The 7,350-nt window shown below is 43.7% G+C and overlaps 1 long non-coding RNA gene across 1 annotated transcript; it reads right to left on the bottom strand.

The window, feature by feature from the left end:
* Positions 1-3,614: 3,614 nt before the first annotated feature.
* LOC143818335 (uncharacterized) lies at positions 3,615-4,223 on the bottom strand. The gene is made up of 4 exons (XR_013224474.1): positions 4,141-4,223; positions 3,959-4,047; positions 3,773-3,873; positions 3,615-3,671 (listed from the first exon to the last, which is right to left on the bottom strand). It is a non-coding gene; the product is annotated as an uncharacterized LOC143818335 (long non-coding RNA).
* Positions 4,224-7,350: the final 3,127 nt, after the last annotated feature.

Raw genomic sequence — 7,350 nt, forward strand, 5'->3', positions numbered from 1 at the left:
CTTCAGGCCCTGGGATCCATATTCATGTAAAAAATAAAGAATAAAAATAAAAAATATGGATATACTCACCCCTCCGAGAAGCCTGGCTGTCACCGCTGCAAGCATCTGCCTCCGTTCCTAAGAATTGCAGAGCGTGAAGGACCCTCGATGACGTCGCGGTCAGGTGACCGGTCACATGAGCGGTCACGGACCAATCACAAGACCGTGACGTCATCGTAGGTCCTTCACGCTCTGCAATTCTTAGGAACGGAGGCAGACGCTTGCAGCGGTGACAGCCAGGCTTCTCGGAGGGGTGAGTATATCCATATTTTTTATTTTTATTCTTTATTTTTTACATGAATATGGATCTCAGGGCCTGAAGGAGAGTCTCCTCTCCTCCAGACCCTGGGAACCACACGCCATATAAGATGACTGGGCGTATAAGATGACCCCCGTCTTATACAGCGGGCATATCCCAAATTCCATATTTTATATGGAAAAGTTGGGGGCCATCTTATACGCCCAGTCGTCTTATACACCAGAACATACGGTAGTTGTTGCTGCAGTATATTGCAGATCAATGCATTTACTGTCACATTGTGTTACTTTATTGCTACAGCAGTTGCAGTTACAGTTACCTATACATCAGTTGAGTCTTTGGTCAGGATTCATAGCCTGAGACTATCAATCCCATTTTCAATCAGGTACATTGGGCCTTTTTCTATCCCAATACTGTACGCTTTGAGGTCATAATCCTAGACATTAGAAGCATAAATTGCATTACTTGAATGGTCGCTATGTTTTATACTGGCTATGATAGCCCCTGCTTATTGGTTGACCTAGACCAAGTAAACTAATTGCTGCAGGGAATTATGGGAAACCAACAGTGCTGCGCCTAACGCCATTAGAATGCTCACCTAGACTTCAGCAGTGTGTGAAATTGCACTAGTCCTCACAAGTTGCGGAGTTTTCAAATTCACATGGAACCTTCAATTTCAGGAAATTCAATTTAAACTTGCTCTTCCACAGATCGATCCACTAATCTTTAATCTCAGGTGTCCATCCACTGATAAAATGCATATCCTAACAAAATTGACAACACTTTTGTATGATCAGAACACTTTTGGAGAATAAGTCAAGTGAAAAACATGGGAATATTGATGTGAAAATCTATTTATGTATTGTACGTGGATACATTTGAAAATGGCATGTCACAATAAAACATAATGACTACTTGATCGAACCAAGAAAATATATGTTTTACATATTAAAAAAAACTATTATGTTTAGAAGCTACATAGAAGCAATGGTATAATTTAAGGCCAAGCCACTGAGAACTAAATCGGATCATACTATAAAAGCAATTTTCCTTAATATTAATAGGATATTGCATTTTAGGGAAATTTGTATTCAGTTACTTAAAACCAATCTACCAAAGATATTGATTTTAAAACTAAAATTCTACAGATGAATCTTTATCAATTCAAATTTACCGGTGTCATGCAGCTGCAGTGCAGTACAGCACAACCTCCACCAGGGGGAGCTTAATAGGGAAGCGAGAATGCACACACTGAGCAGCAGAACAGATGCCACCTAGTGGCGAGAGAGTGGTCAGAAAAGTCGAGTCAGAACACGAGATAGCACGACAGTACAAAAAGGATTTAGACAGAATGGATAGTCAGGACGTAGCAAGAGATCAGTAAACCAGGACAAGCAAGATATGATACAATAGGGACAAACCAAAACTGAGTCAATAGCCAAGCCAGGAGGTCAGAACTGAAGAATCAAGCAGAACAACAGACAAACAGAGAAAGGCTGCGAAAGGGCAGACAGAGGGAGATAACAGACACAGGACAAGTCAGGGTTCACAGCAGGACAAATCAAGGGCTTCCAGAGTCAGGTTCAAATGCCAAAGGCAGAACTATAGCTGACACCACCAGCAGGATGCCTGGGAGCTAAATAGCAAACCTGATCCCAGAATGAGGCAGAGCAAAGTTAACCCTTGACATGATCCGCCCGGAAAAAGAGCAGACAGGACTAAACCCTGGAATGGATCATGACAACCAGCTTTGCTGAATGTTTAAAAAATGTTTGATTTGGAACTAATCAAATTTGTCACAAATTAATGTCAAAGTGACCTCCATATTTATGGCCATGGGTAAATGGATGTTAACCAGTGGTAACAAACAGCCTGTTCCTCACACACTAAACTTCTTCACTACTGTGCTATTACACAGTAGCTGTACAGTCTGTTCAGTGTCTTCATGGCTTTTTCCCTATCTCTGTGGCAAAGCTATAGGTTCTGTCATCCTCTAGCTATGCAGATTCAGCAGAAAATGACTGGTGCCTTCACTGATTTTGCTTTTATACAGTCTATGACAGTCTCTCCTGATTGGCTGTGCTATACCATTAAAGGTAATAGCTGCAAGGCTGTAATGGCCTGGTTCTTGGAACTACTGTGCCAAGGCCCAAGAAAAGCCTGGAGGGGCATAACTAGGTGCCTCTCCAAATCTGACCTCGGATACGAGCCAGGCGATACACCAGTACTGACCTTGGGTAGATGGCACCTGACCCCATAGGGACAAGAAGCTGGGACAGCCTGAAGGAAGAAACAGTAGATGTTAGTAGGCAGGAACCATGGATGCAGATGGGTAATGGTTGACATACAGATGAGCACTGGTAGGTGAAGACTGCACCGGCTGATGTACAGATGAGAACTGGCAGGTGCAGACTGGACCAACTAATGTACATATGAGCACTGACAGATTCGGACTGCACCACCTGATGTACAGATGAGCACTGGCAGGTGCCGACTGGACCCGGTGATGTACAGATGAGCGCTGGCAGATGTAAAATGGACCGACTGATGTACAGATGAGCACTGGCAGATGCGGACTGGACCACCTGATGTATAGATGAGCACTGGCAGATGCGGACTGTACCACCTGATGTACAGATGAGCACTGGCAGGTGCCGATTGGACCAGATGATGTACAGATGAGCACTGACAGATGTAGAATGGACCAACTAATGCACAGATGAGCACTGGCACATGTGGACTGGACTGGCTGATGTACAGATGAGCTCTGTCAGGTGTGGACCGGCCTGGCTGATATACAGATGAGCACTGGCAGGTGAGGACTGGACCGACTGAAACTGAGATAGACAAGCAAATACAGGCAGACAAGTAAAGGGAAGATAGACTGACTGATGGGTACTGACTGAATATGAAGATCACTGCACACGTACAATTGAAGATATGCTTTAAGTGGAAATTTATTTTGTAGTGGTTTTTAGACAAAAGCGACTGGTAAGCGTTGACGTTTCGGCTAATACATAGCCTTGGTCACAACGTCGCTAGAAAAAATACAAATATTTACAATTAGATATGTACAAAAACAGGTGCACATACATACATCAAGAAATATACACTAATGTACAATATTTACAACTGGGATGTTCATGTACAGAGAAATATCTCTGTATAACCTAGTAGCTAGATGTCATAGAATAATATACCTAGGAGAAGAGGTATTGGGACATCTATATTCAGAGAGATAGGTCCAAGGAAATGCATGTCATGGTATTGGTGCAATCTAGTATGAATAAGGCAATTCGGTGGCCTACCTACTATATGAAGAGTCTATCTTGGTCTGAAAAAATGGTGTTGTAGAACAATGGAATGTTGTCTCCTGTTGGAAAACAAGGGGGGGGGGGAAAGGGCATAAATATGTGGATATCCCAGGGGTTAAACATGATTATGTGGTAACGTGAGGGGGTTACTGAGACCTACCCTGACAATTGAGTTGATCGTCATCTATCATGGGATATTCTTTGCCTCATGGGGCAAAATATATGCAATGGTTAATATGGATGAGGATGGCACACCTGTACCTGTGGAAAAATATGTTGATAGAGTCACACTGAAAAATAGGGGTAAACTATATAGTGTGTCCTATAGGGTATGGTAAGAACCTACCCTGGTGGTGTGTGTGGAGACTTCTGTGTCAAAGGATGTGGAGTCCAGTGGGCGTATTGCTATACTGCCCAGCGTTTGTCCGACAGTGGCTGTGGAAATTGGTAATGTTATGTTAATAACTATGAGAAATATATTAGGCTGGCGGTAATGTGGGTATACTTATCTTTGTGGTAGTGACCTACGTCCATAGGTGGCGCAGCGGTGTGCGGCTGACACTCCCGTGTCTGAGCTGTGACTGGCGCTGGGTGCCTGTGCGCGCTTCTAGTCATAGAGCGCTGCGAGGTCATGTGACCGGAAGTCATGGAAACGCTGGCGCTTGCGCTGTGTGGTTAGTCATAGTGTGTGGCCGGCAACGTTTGTGTGTTGCCATGGGGATCGAGTGGGGAAGCCGGCGCCTGCGCAATTGTGCCCAGCAGTGAACTAAGTTGAACGGCAGCTGGAGAGGAAAAGGGGGGGGCGGGAAGAAAGGTGGGAGGGGAGGGCAATGTCCTGGACACATAACAAATGTATATAAGGTGGACACATCGATATGCATAGAATTTGACCAGATATCGGTCATGCAGAGAACCATTGGAGTTGCCAAAACACAGGATATGTGTGGGAATGTATACTGTCATGGATTTATACTGTGTTAGCACATCAGAGTAATTTTCAAACGCATCTGTTTAAAGCATATATACTGTTGACAAATATTATAACTAAGTAGGAGTCCAAACCATACGAGGAAAAAGATAAAGAAAAAGAAAAAAAGGGAGAAAAGAAAGGAAACTTAGATAGACTCTATATAGTGGTAGGGGATCTTACCGACTCCACCGGGGGGATTGCCGAGTGGATGCGTGCGATAATTCAGTGGGTCTAGAGAGAGAAATGCATTATATTAGCCAGTCTATTTCTCGATTGAGACCTCTTGGGCTGAGTGTGTCCAACGTGTATATCCAGTAAGTTTCACGCTGTTTTAATAGTTGGGTGTGATTCCCACCCCGCCTTGGTCTGGGGACTTTTTCAAGAACCTGGAATCGTAATTGGGATATGTTGTGCCTGGCTTCCTGGAAATGTGCAGGTAGAGGTAGCCAGGTCTTGCCACATCTGATGGTGGATTTGTGGCTTGAGATACGGTCTCTGATGGCCTGGATGGTTTCACCTACATACAATAAGCCACAAGGACACTTGATAATGTATACCACATAGTTGGATTCGCAGGTATGATAGTCCCTAATGGGGTAGGATTTTCCCGTGCGTGGATGAATTACCTCACTGCCTTTGATGATATTAGAGCAGCACATACAATTTAAGCATGGGAACGTGCCCCTTCTTTTTTGTCCACTTAGTGTGCGAGTTAGTACCTGTTTGTGTGGTCCGATGTCGGCCCTAACCAATTTGTCCCTAATGTTAGGTGGTCTACGTAGGCACATTAGGGGGGGATTTCTGAAGATCTCCACTTTGGGATAGGCTTTGGTGAGTAGGGGCCATTGTCTATGGATCAAATTGTGGATTCTTTGCATGGAGGGATGGTGGCCGTGGACAAAAGGTAATCTCGATGGTTTCTGTGGCGGAATTGTTGCAGAATCTATCTCTGACAGTATTTTGGTCATTTCCATGTTCAGAAGTGTGCGGGGGTATTGCCTGTCTTCGAATTTTGTGGACATTTCACTCAGTCTGGTTTGTCTGACAATGGGACTTGATACAATTCTAGAGACTCTTTTGAACTGAGATCGGGGAAGACTGTTTCTTGTGGATTTAGGATGGCAGCTATTGTACAATAAGAGGTTGTTACGGTCGGTGGGTTTACTGTAAATATCGGTCGTAAGGATACCTTGGGTATCCTTGCATATTTTGGTATCCAGGAAAGTGATGGTTTCCGTGTGATGTGAAATAGAAAATTTGAGTTCCGGTCTGATCCCATTGATGGTGTTGTAGAACGTGATTAGAGAGGTATGATCCCCCTGCCAAATGCAGAAAATATCATCTATGTAACGGTACCATAGAAGAGCATGTTGTTGAAATAATGAATTAGGATAAACAAAATCCTGTTCAAAGCGGTCCATGTATAGATTGGCGTACGCGGGGGCTACGTTTGAGCCCATAGCGGTCCCGCACATTTGGACGTAAAAGTCATCCTCAAAGAGGAAATAATTTTCTCTGAGTACCAGATTAAGTAATTCCAGACAGAGGTCATGGGAACGCGTATCAATATTAGCCTCAGTTAATGTGAGAGAAACCGCCTCAATCCCCTTGTCATGTGAGATTGAGGTATATAAACTGCTAACATCTAAGGTGTATAAGATACTATTGGCTGGAACTGTATTGGTATCTTGGATTTTTTTCAGGAAATCGCTAGTGTCCAGGATAAACGATTTAGTTTTGTGAGTGTATGGCGTGAGTAATTTCTCTAGGTAGATGGAAATGGGGTTGAGAATTGAATCGGTGGATGCTACAATGGGGCGTCCAGGTGGGTTTTGTAAGTTTTTGTGGATTTTTGGAAGGATGTATAGTACTGGAGTTACTGGATGTTCATTTGTCAAGTATGTTTTGGTTTTAGCATCAATGGTTTTAAGTTGTGAATGTTTAGTAAGAATGGCGTCAATCTTTCTTCGAATATTATAGACCGGATCTGATTGGATTTTTTTGTATGTGGTGGTGTCTGATAACTGTCTTCTGACCTCGGCTGTATACTGATTTTTATTCATCACCACGACAGCCCCTCCCTTGTCCGCAGGTTTGATAACAATGTTACTGTTGTTTTTGAGTGAGGAGAGTGCCTGCTTCTCAGGTGGTGTTAGATTGTGTCGGACTGGGAGAAGGCCTACCCGTTGGTCATGGATAGTCTCTTTAATGTCTTTATCCAAGAGGTCAATAAAAGTCTCTACGGCATGGTTTGTCTTGGGAGGCATAAAATTACTGGGATTTCTCAATCCCAGTTGGTCCAATGTGATTACTGGCCCTCCGTCCCGATTGGGTAATGTTCCTAGTGTGTTGCCAGTGGGCTTTTTTAGGCCCAAGCGGACGCCATGTAGGAGGTCGAGAAGGAAAAGATCGAGAACGCCAGATGACACTTCGATCACAGGTAGGGGTCCAAACCTAGTTGTGAATATTTCTGACTACTCTCTTTCTCCTCTAGAACTTAAGGTATTGAATAAGGGTCTATCTTTCTGCCCTACCCCCAGATGGGACTCCTTCCAATTAGAAAAAGATTTACAAAGCTTCTACCGCAGCATAAGATTAAAAGTACATTTTGAGGTTAATCCACACCCCACTGGCAACACACTAGGAACATTACCCAATCGGGACGGAGGGCCAGTAATCACATTGGACCAACTGGGATTGAGAAATCCCAGTAATTTTATGCCTCCCAAGACAAACCATGCCGTAGAGACTTTTATTGACCTCTTGGA

Source organism: Ranitomeya variabilis, chromosome 3 (assembly GCF_051348905.1).
Source record: "Ranitomeya variabilis isolate aRanVar5 chromosome 3, aRanVar5.hap1, whole genome shotgun sequence".
Taxonomy (NCBI): Eukaryota; Metazoa; Chordata; class Amphibia; order Anura; family Dendrobatidae; genus Ranitomeya; species Ranitomeya variabilis.